The sequence below is a fragment of the Panicum virgatum genome, chromosome 6K (genome assembly GCF_016808335.1).
Source record: "Panicum virgatum strain AP13 chromosome 6K, P.virgatum_v5, whole genome shotgun sequence".
In the NCBI taxonomy this organism is placed as follows: Eukaryota; Viridiplantae; Streptophyta; class Magnoliopsida; order Poales; family Poaceae; genus Panicum; species Panicum virgatum.
Genome location: NC_053141.1, coordinates 232,338 through 257,400, shown reverse-complemented (window position 1 = coordinate 257,400; position 25,063 = coordinate 232,338). Strand labels below are relative to the sequence as shown.

General features: G+C 48.1%; 2 long non-coding RNA genes and 1 pseudogene across 5 annotated transcripts; 1 reads left to right on the top strand and 2 right to left on the bottom strand.

Moving 5' to 3' along the window:
• Positions 1 to 8,374: 8,374 nt before the first annotated feature.
• On the bottom strand, positions 8,375 to 16,451 carry LOC120639279 (annotated as a pseudogene).
• A 2,560-nt stretch (positions 16,452 to 19,011) lies between these two features.
• Positions 19,012 to 21,074, top strand: LOC120711067. The gene is made up of 3 exons (XR_005690150.1): positions 19,012 to 20,501; positions 20,600 to 20,818; positions 20,950 to 21,074. It is a non-coding gene; the product is annotated as an uncharacterized LOC120711067 (long non-coding RNA).
• Positions 21,075 to 21,645: 571 nt separating this feature from the next.
• LOC120711065 lies at positions 21,646 to 24,388 on the bottom strand. 4 transcript variants are annotated; one of them, XR_005690148.1, is made up of 7 exons: positions 23,844 to 24,388; positions 23,589 to 23,729; positions 22,992 to 23,508; positions 22,724 to 22,886; positions 22,236 to 22,361; positions 22,005 to 22,100; positions 21,646 to 21,906 (listed from the first exon to the last, which is right to left on the bottom strand). It is a non-coding gene; the product is annotated as an uncharacterized LOC120711065 (long non-coding RNA). The 4 variants fall into 4 exon arrangements; XR_005690146.1 differs by having other exon boundaries at positions 22,992 to 23,729; positions 23,844 to 24,387; XR_005690147.1 differs by having other exon boundaries at positions 22,236 to 22,358; positions 22,992 to 23,729; positions 23,844 to 24,387.
• Positions 24,389 to 25,063: the final 675 nt, after the last annotated feature.

The window sequence follows — 25,063 nt, the reverse complement described above, 5'->3', positions numbered from 1 at the left end:
CACGGAGAGCAACAAGATCATTCATGTGAGATATGTAGCCAGTGCACTCATCCTCACTAGCTTTCTCTCTAGCACAAGCTAGCTCAGCCCTAAGCTTTCTACGCTCTCTAGCTGCTTTCTTAAGCAGCTTCTTCTGGTTGTCGAGAGCAGCGTACAACTCCCTAACCTCTGTATCAAGCAGGTCAATCGTGGAGTTTACCTCTGAATCACTCTCGGATCCAGAAGAAGAGTCGTCGTGCACCGGTGTAGCATGTCCACCTGGAGACGCACGAGCACCGTTGGCCTCACCCGCCATGGTGCAGAATCCCTTGCGCCGACCGGCCGCCAAGCACAGGCCGATGAAGCTGGTGGCTTCCTTTTCCCGCTTCTTCTTCTTCTTGTCATCGTCGTCGGAGGTCGGTGAAGAAGAGCAGTCGGCGTCGGAGCTCTTGTCGAGGTCGCTGAGCTGCGCCAGGAAGGCCTTCTCCCGCTTCTTGGCCTTGTACTGGAAGCGTTCTTGAGCGACTCCTTGTCGAAGCGTCCTCCCCGGTCACGACTGCGGTGCTTGTGGCGCCAACTGTCACACCCGGTTTTAAGGACAAAACCGAATGCATATCTATATGTATGCCAGGATCAAGTTTCATACATATAGAGACATTATAAGTGAATAATCAGCAACAGTATCATGTAAAAGAAAGAAAAACAATAAATAAAAGACTATCAGAGTATTACAGCTTATCTTGGAAACGAAGGCTTCATACTTCACAAGCAATCGACTGGGGGTTGCGTACGCCTAGAACTCGGCAGCATCTTCAATAGACTTCATACACCTTTTCTTTTGAGCAGCAGTAAGCAAGGGTGAGTGCACTTATGGTTGGTACTCAGCAAGGCCACAAGAAATAACCAGAATATGATTTGAGCTCATTTTTAAGTTAAATTAATCATGTGAGGGTCCAAGCCGCTCTTGACCGTGAGCATGGCTAACCGGTTAATTTTAACTCTATAGAGGTTGTACACTTTCACCACAATTCGCGTAAAAGTTTCGAAGAACTTTGAACCCAACCATGCATGTGCCGGCCAAGCACGTTATCACACTTACTTAGGTGTGACTGCATAGGGACGCTACGAGGCCTTTACAAAAAATCCCTATATGTATGTGTTGGTCCCTGCCGTGCGGTCCCTCAGAAGACGCAGCTTCCATCACCCGCTCCACAACACAAACTCATAACCACCAAGCAAAATAACCCCAACACAACATATAGTTCATCTAATTACTTAGCCAAGACCAGAGCCATATGGTATTGTGCTTGTACGGTTTTCCTGGGTTGTTCTCCATGTTCCAATTAAATCAAGTACTCTTGTATATAAGCATAGATAGAAAGATGGTTAGGGTCACTTGCCTTTCTCTAACAAAAAGCTACTCTTACTGCTCTTCAGCTTTTGCTCACTTGGAAACCCTTGATCTTCAATTTTCGAACAGCGATTCTTCTACTCGGAACAATCTTCGGACAAACATACAAAGCAAACAAGAAGATACATCTAAGAACAATACACCAAAACAAATGAAAGGCTTTAAAAGACCATACTAAAGGATAGGGGTCATTGCTACGGTTACAAGGGCGCAAGAAACGCAGAAAACAGAACTAAAACGGCGATTCTATGGACTAAACGGTGCTTCAAGGATCTAGTCGCGATTAACTAAAAGATTAAGGACTAACAAAAAAAGATTTGTATGACACAACAAGGTGTGCTCACAGGATAACAGGGTGATAAAGCTATTGCACACATTGCAAGGATCACGTGAGCGCAAGAATCGATGAAAACGGAGTTAAAACGAAGAAGTTATGGCTAAAACAAGATTCTAGGGGCTTATCTGTGAAGAAACAGAGCTTCCAGGGGCTAGATCTGAAGAAACAAGGGACTAAAACCTAATTAACTATAGACTTCAGGGGCTAGCACGTAAAAAGGGCAGCCGCGGGCTGAAAAGGACTGCAGGTTCTATTTTCAAAAAGATCAGGGGCTTGGGCGAAAGATTTTGGACCTAACTCTAATTATTTTATATAGGGCTGGACCGAGGGTTGATTTGCACTAAACTGAGGGGCTTCTTCGAAAATCTACCACAGTTGACCGATATGGGTCGGGTTTGACCCGGGCATGGATCGGATCTGGGCCCTCGGATGGTGATCGGACGGTCCACAGCGAGCGGGACGGCTTGGCTCGGCTCCAGCGGCTCGAGCAGGCGGCGCTCTGCGCCAGCGGCGACGAAGGCGGCAGCGGACCGCCGAAGTTGGCCGGAATCGGCGCTCCGACCTTGGTTCGTGCCAGGGATAGGCCGTAGAGAGAGAGAAGAACATGGAGAACTCGATTGTGGGGTCCGCACGGTGCGTTGGCGAGCAGAACGACCTTGCGGTGGTGAGGGATGGCGCACGGGCTCCGGCGACCTATCCCGAGCTTGGGAACGCACGAGAGAGGGGGAAAACAGGACGGGGCGGTGCTTTACCACACGGCGGAGCTTCAACGGCGTCCAAACGGCGAAGAAGAGCGGCAGGGCGGCGGCTCCGCGGCGACCCGAGGCGCGGCGGCGAGGGGCTAGGGTTTGAGGGCAAGCGCAGCGGAGGCTAGGGTTTGATAGGAGGCAAGGACGAGGGCGCAGCGCTATTTATGGGGGGGGAGGGAACGCCTGGGCGTGCGGGCCCAGGGGACGCGGCGCGTGCGGCACTCGATCTCGGGGATCGGCTCGAGTCCTGGTCGAACGCGGGGAGGAAGAAGCACCCGACGTGCGGGGCCCGCCTGGCGACGACCGCAGGAGAGAGGGGATGGAACGGGCCGGTGGGGGAAAACTGGGCCGGCTGGTTTGGGCCGCGAGGAGGAAGAAAAAAGAAAAGAGGGAAGGGGAGAGGGAGTTTGGGGCCCAAAGAGAAAGGAAGAAAAGGAAAACCTTTTGAATTTTGATCACTTTCATTTAAATTCAAATTTGAAATTGTATTCAACTGAAGTCAGACAAATAAAACAGTGCATTGCAACATGGATGCAAGACAAGAAGAACAACTTCATTTACTTTAGAAAAACAACCAATTAATTTTTTTCTTATACTAAATTTCCTGTAAAGAGAATAAATGTTGACAAAATTTTAAAATTATGAGAAAATTGTTGTTTTATTTTTAATTTTAATCACATCCTGAAATCCAAAAATTTCAGGGTGTGACACCAACGCTCCTTGTTGGAGCCTCCCTCATCGCGGTCGCGGTGGCGGTAGTAGTCGAAGTGGTTGTTCTGGCCACCGCCGGATTTCTTGGGGCAATCGGCGATGAAGTGGTTCAAATCGCCGCAGTTGTAGCACCTGGGGTTCTTCTTCCTCTGTTTGTTGTGGTAGACGCGCTGGAACTTGCTGATAAGGAGGCACAAGTCGTCGTCGCCCAGCGTCTCCAATTGCTCATCTGTAACAGAAGGCAAAGAGGCAAAAGAAAAGCCAAGAGCAGAGTTAGCGTTAGAGCTCGATCCACCTGGGCCAGTCACAAGAGCGATGCTCTTGGAAGGAGGGGCACCATTGAGCTTGGCTCGTGTCTGGTTATCCACCTCCGTGGCCTTGAGCTTGCTGAAAAGTTCGTTCACGGTCAGAGTCTAATAGCCTGCATACTCAATGATCGTGTTCACCTTGAGATCCCACACAGAGCGGTCAAGTGCGTAGAGCAGCTTGAGGGCTTTCTCATACTCTGTGTAGTGAAGGGCATCAGCAGATCTGTTCGCACTGATTTTGTTCACAATCGATTGAAACCAACTGAACATGTCGCCAATGCTCTCACCCGGCCCCTGTGTGAAGTTCTCATATTCACGCCGGTGAGTCTCGAACAGTCTGGCCTTCACCTGAGGTGTGCCCTCATAGTAGTTCTCAAGGCATGTCCAAACTTTGTGGGCTTCCTGGAAACCCTGGACACGTGAGAACTCCGCACGAGAAACGCCAGCGAACAAGGCTTTGACAGCCTTGGCGTTAGCCTCGTGCTCGGACACCTGAAGAGCCGTGGTCCGAATGGCAAGCACATCGTAAGCCTGGTTGTTGGTAATATCCCAGACCTCGTCTCTCATGCGAACCTTCCAATAAGCATAGTCCTCGCCGGAAAATACCGGGATCTTCCCAAGACTCGCCATGGTCGCCAAATGGTTTTCAAACCGGTTAAGGTACTGAAAACCTCAACCAAGCTCTGATACCAATTGAGGGACCGAAACCGGCGACCAAAGGGGGATGAATGGGAGCCGATCAAAATTTCTTCTGAAATCGATCCGTCGGCCTATATCCCAAAATCACCACAAGCCCTCAAACCTAGGATAAGAGAGAATAGCTATGGACTAGCTATCTCCTTGCAACACGCCCTAGGGAGCTGCACGGAAGCAAAAGAGGCAGATTGTAGAACTGTCTGCCTGGACCAGCCTGACCGGTGAAACGGACCGGTCTAACCGGTCGTGGCAGTCTGAACAGGTCATGACCGGTCTGACCGGTATTGCCGTCCGATCTGATTGGTGGCACCCAGAAAAGCCCGTGAACAAGACTTCAAAAGATGAATCTCGAGCAAACGGAGTCCAAATCCAACGAAACTTAGAGGATACCTCCGCAACTATCCTGCGAACATATCCCCAAAAGATCTTTCCCAAAAGATCAAAGAAACTGGAGAATTCGAGGGAAGATCAAGAAGGATTGGGGTTTTCTCAAGAACTCAAAAACTCCAATTCGTAAGAACTCGTAATTCCAGAGGGTTTGGCACTAGGCTAGAGGCACGGGAATCACTACAAAGAGCACTACGAACTGTCGCGATCATGTGCACCAAAAACGAAATAAAAATCCATCACAAAAGAGCACAAGAAGTACGGGATTGGATTGATTCAAATGCCCAGAGGGCACAAAGAGGATAGGGCCTCCTTTCCCAATCAAATTCAATACAAAGTCTCATGAATCCATAATCAAATACTACTCTAAAGAGAAGAACAGGGAGTGAGACACAGGGGCGGCGGCCTGGGAGGAACAGAGCTATCCACGAACAGATTACAAAAGCCACTCATTTAACCTAACACAAGTGAAGAGGTATTTATACCCGCCGAGACCGGTCAGACCGGTTCCATGGACCGGTCAGACCGGTTGGTGAGACCAGTCAGACTGGTTCCAGGGACCGGTCAGACCGGTTGGTCTGCGGCTTCCCTCTGTACACGATCTCATCTGACGGCCGAGGTTCTTTCTTTGAAACGAAGTCTTCTCCGCGATGCCGCCATGTTGATGAAGATCCGTTTCGTGGTTTTGGAAGGTCCGTGAAACCCGGGTAGATGGCCGGTTTTGAGAAAACCGTCAAAACTCGACGCGCGGGAAGATTCCCGCCTCCACGTCGTGGCCCTAGACGTCGTTCCCTCCTCGGCCTTCTGACGGCCCTAGACGCCGCCCGACACCCGTCACCTCCTCGCCCGCAGCGAGGCCCTAGACGCCGTCAACGCCCGTCGCCTCCGTCAGTCCCGAGACCGACGCCCGTGCCTCCACGACTTGGCGTCTTCAACCGCCATCCGCCTCCTTAGTTTTGTGGCGTAAACCAAGAAACCCGTCTTCCGTCGCCGCTTACGTCCTCGATCCAGGAGTGGACGCCACAGCTGCCGCCCGGCCCGAGCTCCGGTCCCGGCTGCCCTTCACCGCCGTCCACCGCACGGTCCATCGGCTACAGCTTCTCCACAGCAGCTCACCGTCGACACTTGATGCCCGTGTATCTGCAACCAAAGACCAAGCGCACGATCACACCGCACGGTTGACAATTCACTTATCACAAACAGGATAGAGTACTCCACATTCCTCACTTGTGCAGTCTTCAATTCCGCTTGAAGGCGACTGTACTCATCAGTCCTTCGTTGAATCTCCTCCTAAAGATTTATATAACTTATATGCCTCTGTGAGTAAAGAATATGCTAGCTGGGTCTCTTGGCGAGTTACCTCATGTTTCTTCTTTTCGATGTCAAGTTGCTTTTGAAGATTGATGGCTTCATCTCGAACCCGATCTCTGTCGGCAACAAGATTTCTGTACTCGATCTCACGAGTTGCTGCAGCCTCTTTTAACTTTTTGATCTCCTCAGCAGCGACTATAAGATCAGTGGGATTTAGTGAAACAAAAGTAAAAAAGTAGTGTGCAGTTTATTCAGACTGAAAGTGTACCTCTGGCTTCAGCTTTCCGGGATGCCTCAGAATCAGCAAGTTGCTGGCGCAGATAAGAGATGTCATAGCCAGATGTAGCAAGGGCCTTCTCTCTGATAACTTCTGCCTGCTGTTGAAGGATATTCATCATATTCTGTTCAGACACAGCAAAGAGAGACTCGTCAGATGATTATTTGGCTCGGAAACAATATACAAGTACGAATACTCACATCAACAGCAGATAGGAGTGGTGAAGGAGCATTGGGTAGAGCAAGTTGTAGAGTGGCATTCTCTGAGTCAGAAACTGGAGGAGTTGAATCACTCAGAGTGACTTGGACCTCACTGCTCTATGGACCATCTAGGTCGACCATATCAGGGTTTGGCTTGTCAGCATCAACAACATTAGCTGAGCGCCTGAGCCTTTGGATATGAGGGCACCCTCATTTGATACAGTGAGATTAGGGTCGGGGGCAGTAGCCGTATCCGGTTGTTGAGTGTCTTCAGTAGTAGAATGTGGATCCGACTCAAGGGAAGTATGGCCTGAACTCTTTGCTGTGTCAGCTCCAGTTAATGCTTCCTGCCAATCCTTGGTAGGGGGAGTGGTGTCAGTTTCAGTGCACATCGGCTCGGGAATAGGGTCAGCACCTTCAGCACCTGCATCAACGGAGGAATTGACCCCTGTGATTGGTTCAGCAACAGGGCTCTTCGGTGTTTCGCTTGGTTTTGGATCTTGGTTAATTGGCTCCTCAATCCTCGGAGATCCTCGGGGGCTAGCGCCTCGAGCCTCATCATCCTTGCTGCTTTTCTGGCTCTGTGCATCACTATCCTCCAAAGTTGCAGCAATGAATGGGAGGCGGCTGACATTCTGAATTATCTCATCCAAATCTGTGTCATCCGCAAGAAATTCATCCATATCTTTTGCTGATGGAGAAGGGAGAGCTTTGGGACTCACTGAAGCTTGATCATGGCGCTTTTCGTGCGTCTTTCGCTGTGCAGCAGCTGAGGACTTTGTGATTCTTCTTCCTTATCCTTCTCACTGACAAGTTCGTTCCAGTCAACATCACCTCCTGGTTGAGACGATGAGTCGGAGCATCGGGCTTTATACTTAGCTTTCTTGGGAGGAGTCATTTCAGCAGTAAAGGAGCTGAGTGTCCTGTTTGCTGTTCCCTTGGCTACTATATTCATCCGCAATTCGCCATGTAGCGGCTACTCAAATCTTTGAAACGATGATTCTATTTCTTATTTTTGTACCAGCCTTGTGCTTATAAGAGACATGATGATGATGGAACAACCCCACACTATTCCTAAAGCTGAAGTGGTTTATGCTTGGGGTTGGCACTATATAATCTATTAACAATTTTGTTCCTCAGACCAGAAACCTTAGATGTGTTTGCTAGAAATTATGCCAATGAGTTTATTTGTCGATGAAATTAACTATGCTTCAGAACTGTGATGAGCATCTACAGTTTCCAGCAGACACATAATCACGAAATTTGTCTCAACTGAGCCCTTTTGATTGTTTGTACTAGCAGCAACCCTTGTAATGCACACAGCACTGGCTCCCTTTCTTGGTCTTGCGACAAGTCCTCATGTTGTAAAACAAGCAGAAAAACTTCTAATGCAGTCACTAGGAAGGATTGAATCAGTGTGGCTGAAGGGTGATGCAAAGTTCTTGCTAGGTAGCCCCCAGCCATCAATTGCAGATCTGAGCCTTGTTTGTGAAATAATGCAATTGGAGGTATGTGTGTTTCCTGTTACTATTTTGAGTGCTGTTCTGACTTGTGAGATTGTTCTTAGCGGCAATATGTAGCTTTGCAGATCCTTGGCGATGACGTACGTGACTGATTTCTGGGAGCTCATGAGAAGATCCTCATCTGGATGGATAATGTGAAGAAAGCCACCAGCCCTCATTTTGAGGAAGCCCATGAGCTCCTTTTCCAAGTGAAGGCCAGCATGGTAAGCAATGCTGCTGCAGCAAACCAGACTTCTGAGCCAAGCACGAAGCTCAAAATTGTGTCAAAGCTCTGAGATGTAGCACCAAAAGAACTACAGAAAGGAGAAGATACTGTTGCAACTTGCAAGTATAAATAGAACATTGCAATAAGCGTCGGGAAGAGTCGGGAAGAGATTATGGGCGCTGTGAAAATTGTGGTGCGTTGCATAGATCAGCAAGTAACCCCCACCTTACAAGTGGTTCCTTGCGGATCATACTGATGAAAATTTAAAACAAAACTGGACTTGTATGAAAACTGTTTATCTACGCTGTACATGATCCTTACTAGTGCATCCATCCTTACTGATGAATCATTGTTTACTGTGCTCAACATAGTCATGCTTTCAGGTTTTATTCCATTTGGATTTGGCTTTGGTTTGGAGTTTGGACCTGTGCTTCAAGTGCGAGCCCTTTCACCTCGTCCTCTATACTCTATATAACATGAAATGACAGGAGCTAGTCCTGCTCATGGTTTATCATAACTTATAAGGGAAATTGCTACTGTTCATTCCAGTATGAGTATATGACTATAGAACACTACAGCAACAACCACAGGTTTGTTCCAAGGGAATATCTATTTTTGTCTAGCTGCACAAGCTCCTACCACTCTACTCTTGGTACAGAGATGACACGGCATCTAGTCCATCTTGAATCTGTGCGAAAACTTCTCCAGGCTCTCCTTGCAGTCGTCTATTACCCTCCTCGACTTATCACCAATGATAGAACCAAATGCACATACACCGCCCTGCACTTCTGCTGATACCTTGTTTGCCTTCGAAGCAGCAGCAGTCCCAAACTCAGTACACCAATGCCTTGCATCTGCTGCTTGCTGCTTTAGGCTTGCAATGAAGAACCTCACATGCTGCATCTCTCTCCAACGCATCACAAGACCGCACTTTCATCTTGGCACACATTGACTTTAGCTTCTCCAGAAAAGATTCTGCCCTGTTGATAGCTTCATCAACTGGATGTTCTTTGCCAGCACTAGCCCATGTGACTCCAGCTGAAGCATCGTCCCTGATAGCGAAGATATCACGCAGACCACCAGAGCCGCAAGGGGACTCAGAAGACGGTAGCGTCGGCTCTGATGGGTCCGCAGAGATCCAACCAGGGCCGCACGAGGACCCAGTAGGGAGGGACGATGAACCTGCAACACGAGGGACAGGGAGTCCGACTGGACTGACCTGAACCGGGAACTCATCCAAAAATTCAAAGTCAGTAGATCGAAGCGGGGAGGACTGTGCCGCGTAGGGGAAGGACTCCTCATCAAACACCACATGACGCGAGATATAGATCTTGTTGGTGGCAAGATCAAGACACCGGTAACCCTTATGATTGGCAGAATATCCCAGAAAAACGCATCTAGTTGAGCGAGGGGAGAGTTTGTGGAGCGCTGTTGCCGAAAGATTCGGGTAACAGGCGCACCCAAAAACACGTAGATGATGGTAATCAGGAGGGGTGCCAAACAGAGCAAGGTGTGGGGTGCTAGAAGCAAGAGCTTTGGTGGGGAGTCGATTGACAAGGTATGTGGCGGCATGAAGGGCCTCGACCCAATAGCGAGGAGGAAGACTAGCCTGAAGCAGGAGGCAGCGAATGACGTTGTTTGTGGTGCGGATCATTCGCTCTGCGCGACCGTTTTGAGAGGAGGTGTAGGGGCATGACATCCTGAGAAGGACGCCATGGGTGAGGAAGAAGGCGCGAGTAGACGAGTTGTCGAATTCGCGTCCATTGTCGCACTGAACGCTCTTGACAGGGCAGCCAAACTGGGTGGAGACATAAGAGAAAAAATTAGCCAATGTAGAGAACGTCTCAGATTTTAGACGAAGTGGAAACGTCCAAAGAAAGTGAGAGTAGTCATCAAGAATTACAAGATAGTATTTGTAACCGGATATGCTAGTCACAGGCGATGTCCAAAGGTCACAATGGATTAAATCAAAATTCTTGATAGCTCGAGACGATGAACTAGGGAAAGGCAAACGAATATGACGACCTAGTTGACATGCATGACAGAGAGTATGAATGCTAGTTTTGTTACATCGAATGCTGGAACAGCTAGCAAGCCTAGAGAGGGCCTCATGACCGGGGTGGCCGAGGCGACGATGCCATAGATCGGCTGGGGCGAGAACAGCAGTGGCGACAAAGGTGGATGACGGCGACTCCGGGAAGTGTAGGTGGTAGAGAGGGCCTGCACTATTGCACCTGGCGATCACGTTCCTGGAACGAAGATCCTTCACAGAGAGGCCAAAGGGGTCAAACTCAACTGAGCAGCGATTATCAATGGTAAACTGTCGAACAGAGATGAGGTTCTTAATAATGTGAGGAGCAACAAGAACATTATTAAGATGCAAAGCGCCAGGTAAGACAGTATGACCAATTGAAGTTACTGGAAGAGTAGAGCCATTGCCAATAATGACAGATGAAGGATATGACGAACAGGGAGGACGGAATAAGGATATGTTACCGGCATCGGGCGTCATGTGGTTTGAGGCACCTGAATCCATGACCCACTCAGAGGTGGATGGCGGCTGCTGGAGGGTCATGGTGTTGAAGGAGTTGGCGAGTGCCTGCTGGTCCCACGAGGCGCCCCAAGGACTCCAGGAGGCAGCGCTTGGCGTCTGCGGTGCCTGCTGCTGCTGCATTTGCGCTGGAAGTGGCGGCAGCAGTTGCAGGTGCTGCTGATGCGGCAGGGGCAGCTGCGGCTGCTGTAGGGCCTGTCCCTGCGGCATGTAGGGCAGCTGGTAGGGTAGGGGAGCTCCGTAGGGGGCAGTAGCAGCCATCAGGGCATGCTGCTGCGGAGAGAAACCGGAGGCGCCAGCCTGCGCCTGAGGAGGCTGCTTGCCGGCCTTCTGTTGCTGCTGAGGGCCGGGCCACATGGTGATGGTGCCGGTCCATGGGTTGTAGAACGAAGGCCAGGGCGTACCACCCTTGTTCCCATTCTTGCGACGGTTCTTGGACTTGCCAGTGTTGCCGGAGGAGCCGCCAGGGGTGGTAGAGCCACCAGGAGTAGCAGGAGGGGGTGCCGAGGTAGCACTGCCCTTGGGGGTGGTGGTGACGAGCGCCGTGGAGGTAGTCGAGGAGGGTCGGACCTTGCGCACGGTCAGTTCCTCAAGCAACAGATCATTTCGGACTTCATCAAAGGTGGGGAAGGGCCGGGAACGCTTGAGGAGGGCGACCATGTGGCTGTACTGTTCGTTCAGGCCGCGCAGAACGTTCAGCACCAGCGTGCGATCATGTACGACCTCGCCTAGGTCGCCAAGATCATCCACCATGTTCTTCATGCGCTTGCAGTAGTCCGCGATGGAGAGTTCGCCCTGCTCAAAGAGGCGAAACTCGGCGTCGAGCTGGAGCACGCGAGTCTCGCGGTTCCCTCGGAACAGATCTTCAATGCGAAGCCAGGTGAGCCGGGCCGTGTCGGCGCGCACGCGGATCGACTCCATCAGGTCGGCGTTGAGAGTGCCGAACAGCCAGGAGCGGACCACAGCATCCATGCGGCGCCAGGCCGGGGCGGTCGAAGTGGCGTTGCCGAGAACGTGGTCGTCGAGGGCGTAGCGTTCCAAAGCGAGGAGCACAAGGTCACGCCACCGGTTGTAGTGGGTGGAGAGGGGCTCGAGGACGACCGGCACCAGGGCGCGGATGTTTTGGACGGAGGCGGCCTGGGCGTGGAGGTTGGCGACGGTGGCAGCCTCGAAGAGGGCGTCAGGATCGCCGTCGATGCGGGGGCCGCCAGCGTCGGGATCCTCCTTGGCGTCGGGAGGTGGCTGAAGGCGTTGGCGTGCGGCGGCGGCCACACGATCTGCTTCAGCCGCAGCTTGGCGCTCGCGCTTGAGAGCGTCAAGCGCAGCCTGCACGCGCGTGCGCGCTTCAGCGGCCGCCTGGGAGGCAGCTGTAGCGGCAGATTCCAGGGCCAGGCGATCGGCGGCTTCCTTCTCGGTCATGGCAGCGGCTGCCTTCTCACGTTCCTTGGCGAGCTCCGCATCAACAGATGCGGCGGCAGAGGGATGCGGTGAGGAGGAAGGGTCGGCGGCCGGTGGAGGAAGCGCCATAGCGACGGCCTGGTGGCGGCGGCTAGGGTTGGAGCGGAAGCGAGAGGTCACAGATCGTAACCGTCTCTTGATACCATGATAGCGAAGATATCACGCGTAATATGTGGCTTGTATTTCACGAAGAGGAATACAGAACATATATAGGCAGCCACGTGAGTATCCAGGTTTATAGCAACAAGAATCCTGAAGATAATCACGTGGAGACTTGCCTTGCGTGAGAGTCCTTGGAGATCACGGCTGCAACCATAGAGGTGCGCCAGATCAATCCTAGGGAGGCCCACAGGGAAGCTAAACAGGAAATAAACCTATTTTCTAACAGTCCCCAAGTCCTCCTTCAACAGTAACTTTGATTCCTTGACGCTCCCATTGGTTCCGAGCTTCCTCAAGGGCCCGTGCGTGCTCCCGAGCCTTTTTCGCTTCCTCCTCCGCCCAAGCCCTGGTTAAAGAGGGTATGTCAATTGATACAGGATAATTGATATAACATCAGAAGAGCATTCTCCTTCTGATAATGCCTATCAGCTAATTCATGCAGCAAGAAAATGCAGATTATGATACCATTGGCCGTCTTGAATAAAAAAGCTGGAAATCCTTCATAAAATAGTTAGCATGAACTTAAGACCGTGAGTATGGTTAGCATGAACTTAAGACCGTGAGTATACTTTTAGTTCCGAAAGAAGATGCATCTAAGAGTATATCAATCACCAGCAGAATTTTATAATATTCTTAGTAATTTATGTGATATCCAGGATGTTGCAAGTCTCCAGCATCATCGCTACAATTACAAGTCCCCAGAAGAAAGTTAATTGCCCAAACTTCAAAGTCTGAGTGGATCAGGAGTTGAACATTAAACTATATGATGTCCAGAATAACAGAAACTTTATCTCAGATAAGAAACCAGTAAAACACATTGTCTGTACTAACATGCAGAGACAACATACAACCCAAAAACAGGTTGGGGATCAGGGAAAATAAATTTAGTGTAGAGGAAATCTCGAGTGTCAAGAATTCTTGCCTGGCCATAGATAATGCCTTCCTCTCCACTTCAAGCTCATATTGAAGTAGCACAACAGCCAGGTTTTCATTCTCTATTTCCTTTTGGAGTTTCTCAATCCTACTCTTCTCGAATGAGATCTCCACCTTCTTGCTCAGTACACTGTGTAGCTGTTCCTCTACTTCACTCCTCAACTTTGATAGAACTTCCATTTCAGATTCAACAGCAGCTCTGCCCCTGAGAAGAATGTTCTTTTCTTCTTCTCTTTCTGCTCTCAATCTATCAAGTTCCATCCTTGCTTCTTCAGCTAGTTTTTCAAGGGTCTCTACCTTTTCTCTTTCCTTTTTAAGATCCCTTTCGAAACTTGCATTAAGATCTTTCTCAACCTGAGCAACCAATGCACCATGTGCACTTACAGCTGCTTCAGCTATTTTCTCTGCCTCAATACGAGCAAGCTCCTCCAGAACCACCTCAGTGGAATCACCAGTAGAAATTGCCAGGGCAGCTTGTCCTTTCGTGACAGGTTTGTCTGGTTGGAAGAGTCTTGTAAAACCTTCAACAAAAGAGGTTTAGAAATAACCCAGAATCTACACAGGAAGATCAATTATATACAGAGCTTACCAAAGGCAAGAGCTGTAATGCTCTGGTCTCCAGCAGCCAAGTCAGCAACCAAAGCAGGCCAGGCAGCTGTGTCTATCTTATCAATGTCTATATAGCCAGATGCTTTGTACAAAGACTGAGAGAGCATTAGCGTAAGTATAGGCAGCTGATTTAAAGAGAGGATTCTGAATGATAAGATATTTTTCATTTCTTACATTTCTGTCAACTTCAGGTAGTTGCCTCTTATCCAGGGCCATTTTCCAACTCACAAGGTCTTGACGTGACAGACAGCTGCAAGGAAGATTAGGGCTTTGATGAGAGCAAACAAGAGAGCGAGCCGGATGCAACTGAATGACCATCACCTCTCGGGGGAAAACAAGTTATGATCATCCTGAAGATCTTCTGGCAAATTCATATCAGATCTCGAAAGCTTGCTAGAAATCAATCCAGCTTCTGCTAAGCCTACGGGTATATTGAAATCAATAAGAATGCCATAGCATTCCACAATGATGATTCACTAATCAAACTTAAAGATGTGGTTTTTTTTGGGGAAAAATATTTGCATGCCTCACCTTGTATGAAAGGAAAATCAGGATCTTCAGGTGTCACATCATCAAATGCAAGTTCAGTGACATTATCAATATACATTGCCGGATACACTTTCGAGAAAGTGTTCCTGTTTGGAATCCAGAAGAACAAGCTGGTTAATGGAATGGTCACGTAAGAAAGGAAAACTGAAAATCTAACTGCAAGAAGCAATAAGCTTAGATAGATCAAGAAAGTGAAGCCATTTGCTCAAATGGGAAACAAAGAAAGAAAAATGAAACAATACTGCATATCTCCCTGCTTGGGAGGTCAATTGATGCAGAAGAAAAGATATGCACCTTGAAAGGGAATTGCTTGCAACTACCAACCATCGAGCATACTCACGTCGGGTACACAGGTCGCCAGCTCGAGCACCAGGTTCGATCACCTTAAAGGAGGGTAAATTGTCAGGCAACTAGTTTCATATACTTAAATAAAGATTTTCTGCCTAACAAACAACTCCATTATGCAGTTTACATCATGCAAATGAGATGCTGCAACATATAGTGTGATACTTATCAATGGTGCCAATGGCAGTTCAGGTCAGCACAACAAACACCATTGGCTCAGGGCTAAATAGAGAAGAGAAGGGGGGAGTGGACTCATGAAAGATACCTTTAGAATTTGAAGTGCAGCTACTGCATTTTCCTGGGTTGGGTCAACAGAAGCTGGAACCAAAATCTGCCCAGCGGGCACCTGTGAAGCAGTGGATACTAGACAGGGAGCAGGAATTCCAGCAGAAGAAAAAGATTGGTCAGGAGGTGTGGACTTGAATGATTTGTTTTGGTTTTCTTATTCACTTTCCCTTTTATATAGATCCTTTGCTAAAATTTCCTCCCCGCCTCCTGGCTCGCTCCTCCCCATAGGTAAATCATTCAAGCCAGGTCCAGGTGAGTGCATTCCATCCACACTTACATGCTCTATATAATCAGGCAATGTGGACGGATAAGCTTCGTCATTGTTATGAATGTCTGGATTCTGCTCGATACCTTTGTCCTCTGGGTGAGATGCCACTAAGACACCACCGCTAGAGATCTCTCGGATGGGCACAATATCATCTGAATCTAGCACCATCGCATCTGATGTCGCTTCTAGATTAGGAATTTCCTCAGAGCCTGCACCGTCAAGTTTGCAAGCATCCTGAGCATATTCAGCTGAGATGGGCAAAGGAGGAGGTAGCAGCGGACTTTGAGGGCCATCTGGAGCAACGAGGATTGTCAGCCTGACATGCTTGTTCACTGATAATGTGGTTACCATTAGTATTGAGCTCAGTGTTTTGCAGAGGGAGCTCCATTTTACACTCAGCTGGTCCCCCCGGTAACTCGTTTGATTCTAGAGGTGGAATTAACTCATGTGTACCCTTTCCCATCTCGAAGCTGTCGTTGCCCTCCTTGCAATCAGTTGGTGAGGAACCCTGGGCATCTTCCCTCATAGAATTCTCTTTGTGGGGGTCATAATCAGAGTAAGATTCCGTATCAGCGCTATCTGAAGATAAGTTGTGCATTTTTCCTGCACAGAGAACCAATAGACAGCAGCAAGTGGAAAGGTGAGCGGGATGTTCTTGGAGATGGGATTGAAAAGCACAAGGCATTGCTAGGAATAGGGTTAGTAGAAAGAAAAGTAAGAGAATGGGATGCGAACCAGCTGCGTAGTTGCCGCTGCTTCTGATGGAGACTGCAGCAAAGGTAAGGCCGGCGAAGAAGAAAAACGCAGCAAGCCCAGGTCCTAGAAGCCCTGAGGAGGAGCAGAAACTTGAAACAATTCGATTGACCGACCCAGGTGCAAGGGCTACCTAGATGGGATGGATGAGTAAGGAGAAGAAGAGGAATCGAACGAGTGTGACTCACCTCCTGCTGGTCCGAACCCTAAAGGAGATTGGTCGTCGGCGTCGGCGTCGGAGGACCAGCCAGCGAAGGAGTTGGCCGACGGCGAACCAGGAGACGCTCGGACGGTGCGGAGGCCGGGGGCGAGAGGAGGAGGACACGAGCTGGCGGTGGGGCAGGGGGCGGGTGGCGAAGGAGGCGGAGCTGGAGGCAGCAGGCCATCTTGCCCGCGCCCGGGTAGGCAGCTAAAGCGGGCATCTTGCGGTTCGTTGTGGAGGGGTCAGGGGAAGGCAGGGGGCAGCTACGTGCTGCTGCTGCTGCTGAGCTGCCTCGCCCGCCGGCGCCGGAGCAGAGGAGGACGAGTGGACGACGACTGGAAAGCCTAGAGAAAGATTGAGGAAAAAGTCTACATAACCCCCTCAATTATTAGATCTAGACTACTTAACCCCCAAACTACAAAACCGATTATTCTACCCCTAAATTTTTCAAAACCGGCCAAATGACCCCGAGGTGGTTTCGGAGGGTAATTTTATCTTTTTTTATTTCAGTTAAATTTTTGAAAAATCATAACAAATCATAGAAAAATCCAAAAATTGTAAATCTAATTTTATTGGACTTTACATGAGTAGATCCACACGGTAAACATATAATATGGTTTGCTTTCATATAAATTTTTTGTTGTAGATTTAGATATATGTTTTTCAGTAATTAAATAGAATAATTCTAGCTGCATTTTCCACGGTCCAGTTGGGGTGAAATTTTTATGGTTGGCTAAATATTGTATGCTTGTACTCTAGTAAAAACTTTATACTCATTAGATCATGTATACATTTGTTATAAATTTATTTATGTTCATGCTGGTTAAATTTAAATAAATCTATAACTAAATTATACTTGATCCAATCAGTATGAAATTTTTACTAAAGTTCAAGCATACATTAATTATCCCACTATAAAAATTTCAGTACAATTGGACAATGAAAATTGCATATATGAATTATTTATATTAATTGCAAAAAAGTATAGACCTAAATCTACAACAAAAAATTTGTACTAAAGAATACCATATTATATGTTCACTATATAGATCTACTCATGTAGAGTTCAACAAAATTAGATTTATAATTTTTGGATTTTTCTGTGATTTGTTATGATTTTTCAAAGATTCAGCTGAAATAAATAAAAAAGAAAAAGACAAAACCCCCTCTAAAACCATCATGGGGGGTTGTTTGGCTAGTTTTGGAAAATTCGGGGGGTTAAGTAGTCCAAGTCTAATTGTTGAGCGGGTTACTTATTCCGAAACATAGATAGGGTGAGCTGAAGCTTGAAGCTGAGCACCCACCACGGCCACACCTACCACCCAGCAGCCTCTCTCACTATTCTATTGATGATGATTGGAAATATTATACGAAGACGGCCCAGCCCATCTCACTTTAGGCCCAGCTGCGTATCTCACTTTAGGCCCAAGGCAGTGCATGGCATCCCACTTTAGGCCCAAGGCAGCCCTTGAGGTGCATGCGCATGGCCCCCCGCCGGGTATGGCCGCTCGCCCGCTGCCTGCCATTGCCATTCCTCTTGTCCTGTTCCTGCCCTGCCACTGCCAGCCAGCTTCGTCTCTCTCTCGGAATCGAATTCAACCCAATCTAATTCAGTTGAAGGCGTCGAGCAAGACGGACGCATTGGTAATCGATCATGCATGCATCCCGATCCCGGCTAGCTGGTAATAATGATCCATCTCATCATGCATGCATCTCCTCCCAGGCCAGTTGAGTTCCAAATTTCCAATGGCCGCCGCAGCGCACGCCCTCCTCTGGCGACGCCACCGGTGGACGGCCCTGCGCTCCCTGCTCCTCGTGGCTCTGCTCCACCGCCTCCACTGCTTGGCCTTCCTCGCCGCCTCGTCTCCCGTGTGGCTGCTCGCCGCCTTCCTCCTCGGCGTCGTCCTCGTCCACAGCGAGCCGCCGCTCATGCTCGCGGCAGCGTCAGCGTCAGAGGACCGCCACCTCTACAAGAGATCCGCAACCGGAGGCGGCAGCTCCTCCGGCGACAGCTCGGACGGCGGATCCTCGGTCACCAGCATGGAGGAGGACGAGCATCTCCATCTCGTCGGCGACAAAGAGGAGGAGGTCGTCAAGGCGGCGGCCGTGGCCTGGACGGCGGACGACGAGCGCAGCATCCAGAGCATCGGCTCCCTGGAGCTGGAGAGGGACGCCAGGCTGGAGAAGCTCATGTCCAGGCGCAGCGGCGGCAGCATCCACCGGAACCTCATCGACCTCGACATCCACATCCCCAAGAACCCCTAGCTGACCACCAGCAAGAACAACCCCTTGGGCTTGGACCACCACCATCACGACGACCCCGGCTCGGCCCCCTCGGCCCTGCTCGGCCACAGCAACCCCTTCGATTTCGATGTCCATGGCGGCCACCAAAGGGATCGGGACCCGGAACCGGAAATAATAATGCTGAGACGGCACGAGAGCTTCACGGCCGGCGCCGCCCCTCCCCCTCCTTTGTCGCGCTTCAGGCGCCCCTACTTCGTCGCCGATGTGCCGGGGGTCCCAAATGATTTGGTGTCCTATGGCGTATCTACCCACCTTGATCGACGGTCCGGAGATCATGTGGGCGCCGCAACAAGGAGCTTCTAGATTCACGCGGACGTTAAATGTGACGGCGAGATCAACTATCCTTTTGACAGACTGCGCGTTAAAAAGTCAACAGATACGTTGATAAGCCTCATCAGTTTTCACACAGTCGAAGCTGGACGAACCGATTATAAAGAAATAATGTTAGGAATAAACAAAATAGGAAATCGGCTAGGCTTATTTTGCAAACCCTATCCAGTCCGTCGCTGACTCGCCGCCATCCTCGATCCCTTCCAATCGGATCCGGCGATTGGCACTTGCCTCCTGCTCCCCAGCCATGGCGGGCTCAGATCGAGTCTAAGAGGGCGACTTTGCGCGCGGCGGGTGGACTTCTGGCCCCGGGATGCGAGGAGAACGAAGCTTGGGGTCCCGATGGGGCGAGACAAGACCCGGCGTGTCTCTGGGAGCCGCCACCCCCGCAGCGGCTGGTGCTGGCGATGCTCACCTCCACGGCTCCACCGGCATCGCCATCGAAGACGTCCGCTCCGGGGACGCCGCGCTGGGGCTCCGCTCGTACGAGATCTCCCTCCACCATTGATCTGAACGGGACATGCATGGCCTTGGTCCCGCGACATGAGAGCAGGTAATATAATAATCTCCTATCTCCCTGCTCCTGGAATGATTTGGTTTGGCCTCCGATGTGGTTGGTGTTGAGATTTGCTTGCTCGAGTCCAGTGCAAGTACTAGTTCTATCATTAGTAGAAAAATAAGAACTAACGATGTAGTCAAAAGACTTGTGCCTTTTATTCATAATAAAAAAGTTCAATATGACCTGAATACAAACTGGTATAGTACAAGGTTCGAAACACTAATAAACTAGTAATGCTTAGAATCGACAAGAAACAAATGAACTTTAATTTTGTTCGGAGCCATATTTTTGCCATATGTGCTCTATCAAATCTTCCTTGAGCCGACGATGGGTCTGTCGATCTCGAATCTCACTATTTTTCTCTAGTACATCTGCAAATCCATAGATAGGTCTGTGGTGAAGTCCTGCTGTTTGCGGGGAAAATGGCCCTTGTTCATACGTGCTTGTCAATATTCTATCATCTATCTTTTGGAGTTTAGTCTGGCTACAATATTTGTGAACACATAAAACTTATCGATATTCCATTAGTACAAGCAGACAATTACATTAAGCTTTAACCATAAACTAAGCATACATTAAGCATTAACCATACAAAGAGTACATTAACCATACATAGCTAACTTCTTTAGATAACTTCTTTACTGGTCTTCGAGTTCTTAGATAATTTGAGCACCGCAACCTCATGTCTCTTCAGCTTTTCTGGACGCCAACCACTTTTTCATCCTTGTTTCTTCCCGTTTTGCTTTGGCCGATTCTACTTGTGCTTCTGCTGATTTCAATAATGCTTCAGCTCTAATCTTGATAGTTTCATTGTACAACACTATATTTTGAGATGGCAGGTTCCCCAATGGAGAAGATGAAGTGCCTTTTCCTTTGCCTTTTAGTCTTTCTTTTGCTTTCTTCTGTCCCTCAAGCAGGATAGCATCCAGGTCGCCCAATATTCTACCCGTCAGAGGGTACAATTTTCAATAGCTGTGAAGAGGCAAGAGATTTTTTTAATCTTTATTCATGAGAAATTGGTTTTGGTGTTCGCTACGGACGAAGTAACAAGAACAACAAGGGTTATAGGACAAGGCAAGATATTGTTTGCTCATGTGAGGTTTGTATTTCTTAATTTAAAGGTAATTAGGTGGTTTGTCCGGTGCTGAACGGTAGGTTGAAGCTGCAAATCAGTAATCTATTGGCAATATTTAACAGGGCTCATCACGGATCAGCAATTGTGCTTCTGTAAGGACTGGGTGTAAAGTGATGATAAGGTTGCTTAGAACTAGTGTGATCATGGATGGTATATTAGCCGAGTGAACACAAGCCACAACCACAAATTATCCGAGGGGTATGCAGAGAAGAAACAATGGAATTCTCACATAATGATAGATGCAACCACCAAGTATTATCAAGAAACAAAGAGACAACAATGTAAGCATTGGTAGAGTTTGTAGCATTCTAGGCGTAACAGCTTCATTAATTATATTTTTTTCACGTAATCAAGTTCCAGGCACCTGATGAACTATATATCGAGTTTGATGATTCTAAGTTTTTGGTGGCAGGTGCTGTTACATTTGGACAGGCAAGAAATACCAAAGTTTAATATAATGCAAAGATGGACAAAGGAGGCAATTGTATATAATATAAATCACAGGCACATGACAGTGATATAGGATCAGATGCAGATCAAATGAGAAAGAAGGCTTTGCTGATGATGCAGACACTTCAGTTAGTCCATGGACCTACTGCTGTTGACGAGCAGATGTTCAGGAATGCTATGGAAGCTTTAAGGGCTCTTCCTGCAGTGCAGTGCACCGATGGAGTAATTGTTCAATCTGGCATGACTAGCATGGACATTGAGCATGAGCAGCTCCCTGTTTCTTGTCCTCAAGGACAATGAAAGGTGGCCGGCCACTTAGTACTGGACTTAAGGCGTGGCTATCAAGGAACGATAAGAAAAGGATCTCAGAATGTTCATCAAGGGATCCATTAGCTGAAGACTGGCCTGAGGAAGAGAGGCCTGATAGGAAAAAGACCCGGCGCATAATTGATATTTGATAGGCGAAGAATGTAGTATAGTTTATTTTGAAATTTGGACGACTCATTTATGATAGTGCATGCTTGCCTATAAGAGTGTATCAGACTTTTATGTAATTGGAGTTGATATAATATATATTTTTAATTCTGAAATGTGTAACATGAATAACTCAAAACCTATCGGGGGGGGGGATGTCCCCATGATTTTTTTAAAAAAAACATGTGGAAGTCCATTTTTTTTAAAAAAAACAGTATTATTGCATTTTGCTGCCGTTCAAGGTAAAAGAAGGATTATATCTAATTTTACTACATTGCAAGTTTATTTGCAGTATCTAAATCTCTTTTGGTGCGGTGTTCTCCCATGATATGGTTAGACTTGAAATGCTTTGTCAATCTCTAGGTTGTTTTTTTCGAGCAGCCGAAGGACGTGTCGTATTTCGCTGGACCAGGAGTAGACGCTGATTTTGTGTTGCTCCGTCCAACTGCATGAATTACAAAATATCAATATTGGTTCTCATTAGTTATGTTGATGCGACCAATAGTTGAGGTGCAAGACATATATTGGTTCAAGTAAGCTTACGGGACGCATTCTCCAGGTCAACCAAGTTTGTTTCGGCTGGCCGTGCGGTAGCAGTAGTAATGTCAAATTGTATGGGGAGAGTCTTGCCGCTGAGACCTGATGGACAATATTCAGTTAAGTATGTGTTCAGAAGGAATTATGTATCACGATGCAAACATAATTATTATTATTTCGATGATTTTGCTCAAATGGTTTGCACTGTCGCTTGATAAATGTACATTCTTTTATTACCTTCATATAATAGTGTTGGTGTGGTACCATTACCAGAATCCCCTGATCTGCGTTCAATTATAGTTGTGGAAGAGTCACTACCAGTCCCATTGAGTTGTCCATTCCGAGTCACAGTCTTGTAGCCTCCTTAGAATCAACAATATCAATATCAATGCTTATAGATATTGGTGTGCAAATTCTGATAAATTTCTTAGGAAAATCTATAAAGAATACCATGCTACTCTGCTACTTGTGATATTAATGGCAATTTTCTAATGTAGCTGTTTCTATCTGTTAAAACATGGTCTTCATTGTTCTCATAGTGACTAGATAAATTTGATCCATTGTTTTCAGGATTGCATGTATGAAACGAGGCCAACTACGACAATATCAACACTATCACTGTATTATATTATGTACTTAGGATACAATTAAATTTGGCAAATATAGTACTTATTTCCCAACATTTCACTAGCATGTTTGATTGAATCCTCCAATGGAATGCTAACCTGACTCTTGCCAAATTCGAACTCGTTACTGTCTGCAGTTCTGCACAAACTATCAGCAAGCACCATAGACTTCATTGTTTCTGCCGAGAAATGTCTAATGCGTGGAGAATGATGAATGCTCCATACTGATCACTCCAATATCCATACTGTCGAGGTAAAGCACCTAAAAGGTGTTCCGGAATTATGTTATACCATTTTATTGCGTTTGAATTAAACAATATCAGCAATGATTAGTACATGGTATATGTGAAGGAAATTATATGGTTACCTGCAGGAAAATGGAGTATCCTGTAATATTTGACACTTTGTTGCTAAGCTGAAGCTCAGTCTTTTAGCTTGACGACTGCCTGGAATAGCTTCTTTATTACATAATCTGACCAATCGAAATCTCGGATGCTTGATGGGTCCACAAGAGCATCCCAGTAATCCACTGACACATAGTCATATTTGGAGCCAGGTGATAATAATGTTGATATTATATATATGACAAATGCTACTTTAAACGCATCCTGGTCAGATTGTGTCATTTCATTGCCATATTTTCTTTCTAAAACTTCTTGTGAAGCTTTTATACTCCAGTTTTCCCGGGTTTCTGTACTAAGGTATAACCCCATTACAGTTGCAATGATATCCTTCCGTGGCATACCGCAATCAGATATACTCTTCCCATTGCATGATATTCCGAATACTTTTTGAAGATCTGTTTTGCTACTTAATGTGTTTTGTGGAGTCAATACCAAGTGTCTGTGAGAGTGGATCTACTCTGCTCATCAGCCAAGCTGCAACTGCAAACCGGCGGTTTATTTGCCTTATTAGTGAGGGGAATAACAGCAAACCACCAAATCCAATTGACTTAACTAAAGACCTTTTCCTCTCATCGAAGCATGATATAACATCATATATTTACTTAATTGATGACCGAGTTGAAGCAACAATGTAATCTTCTTTCATTTTTCCCAGTGGTAAATCCACTAAACTCGAGGTAGAGCTATCTTGAAGGGAATAGCTGCGATGCAATTACATTGTTTTTCACTCACTCTTAAACAATTGTTTTGCAGTAAGTAAATGAAAGCATGTCTGTACTGATACTAATCTGTAATAGAAATATTACACAACATACCTCGAGAGCTCCGTATGGTTCGTTTGTAGCAGAGCTCCGTGCAGCAGATCCGCCAGACTTTGGATTGCTTTTCCTCATATCTTCTTAAGATTTCCTCTTTTCAGATTTGCGGAAAGCTCAATTATAACCCTATCCTATTTGTACTCACTAAAATAGCCACAGGTTCAATTTCATTCAATCGAACGAATTAAGCTGGAGGCCGTCCGCATGGTTGCGGGGCGGCTTCGATAGAGGGGCGGTGTAGTGTGCTTTGGGGGCCTGGAAGAGCCGCTGGGGAAAGGGGGAGTGCGCGGGTTGGCCCCTGAAGGGGAGGGGGAGGGTTGCGTGAGTTGCTCCAGGAGAAGAAGAGTTTTCGGGAAGATGTACAGTGCCTCAAGCTGTTCCTCAAGTCGGCAGTCCTACAACAAATGCTACTCCAGTGGTTTTGCGGTGCGTGGTGTGAACGCGTCTTCTAAACTCTGGATAAGCAAATAGGCTAACCCTAAGTTATTGAACGCCGTAGTTTAACGGCTCGTTGCTGCACGCATCTTGGAGTACTCGTCGACGGCAGCGATTTGCTATGGGTACGTACGCCATAGGACACTAAATCCTCGTTGTGCCGGGGGTGGAGGCGGGGACGACGCCGGCAGCAGCGACAACTCCAACTCCTCCTCGAGCCCGTCGTCCTCTGCGGCCAGCGACCAGCAGCAACAAGCCGCGGTCAAACTAGCAGTAGAAAATGAAGCAGCAGCAGCAGCAGCGCCCAACGGGATTGGGGTGGCGGTGGACGTGGAGCTCATCAGTGACTCCTCTGACGACGACAGCATGTCGCTGCCGGGCGATGATGCCGCAGGGGCCGGCAGCATGATCATGAACAACCCCCGTGATGAGGACGAGGAGGACTCATTCGAAGTGGAGAGCATCACGCAGCAGGTGGCTGCAGGTACGTACGTACCTGCTAGCTCTGGATCGAGTGACTTGCTGCACATGCTAGCTCAAACTGATGGATGCGCAGCCGAGCGTCAGCAGCAGCCGCCCCGTGATGTCAACGTCATGCGAGGGCAGGAAGAGGAGGACGCGAGCATCAGCGTCAGCAGCTGCAGCAACGGCAAGGAGTGGGTGGCGCCCACTACGCTGGAGGAGAGCGAGAAGAGGGAGCACCACCACATCACGGGCCCTGTTGCCGTCACCGGCAACAACGACGCCGCCACGGCCACTGCAGCAGCAGTGGTCGCAGCGGC